Source organism: Plectropomus leopardus, unplaced genomic scaffold (genome assembly GCF_008729295.1).
Source record: "Plectropomus leopardus isolate mb unplaced genomic scaffold, YSFRI_Pleo_2.0 unplaced_scaffold42183, whole genome shotgun sequence".
Classification (NCBI taxonomy): Eukaryota; Metazoa; Chordata; class Actinopteri; order Perciformes; family Serranidae; genus Plectropomus; species Plectropomus leopardus.
Genome location: NW_024646215.1, coordinates 1 through 329, shown reverse-complemented (window position 1 = coordinate 329; position 329 = coordinate 1). Strand labels below are relative to the sequence as shown.

General features: G+C 50.5%; 1 non-coding gene across 1 annotated transcript; it reads left to right on the top strand.

The window, feature by feature from the left end:
- The first annotated feature begins 242 nt into the window (after positions 1-242).
- On the top strand, positions 243-314 carry trnad-guc. Its single transcript has one exon. It is a non-coding gene; the product is annotated as a tRNA-Asp (tRNA).
- The last annotated feature ends 15 nt before the right edge of the window (positions 315-329 follow it).

Sequence of the window (329 nt, the reverse complement as noted above, 5' to 3'; positions counted from 1 at the left end):
TCTGCAGTGTGACAGGGGAGCTCATCGGGGTTGAGTACCTGTACCAGCAGACAGGAAAAGTGCTTGAGGATGTCAGCTTGCCCAGCTCAGACATGGGAACTGCATGGAAATTTGGGCTGTTTTCTCCTGATTTTTTGAAAGCAATGAGTTGCTACATAACAAACCTGACACTGCAGTTTCAGTCAAGGTACACTGACTGGGAACTGAACCCACCGGCATTGCTTAGAGGGCCCACAAACATATCCTCGTTAGTATAGTGGTCAGTATCCCCGCCTGTCACGTGGGAGACCGGGGTTCAATTCCCCGACGGGGAGGTTAGTTTCCTTTTC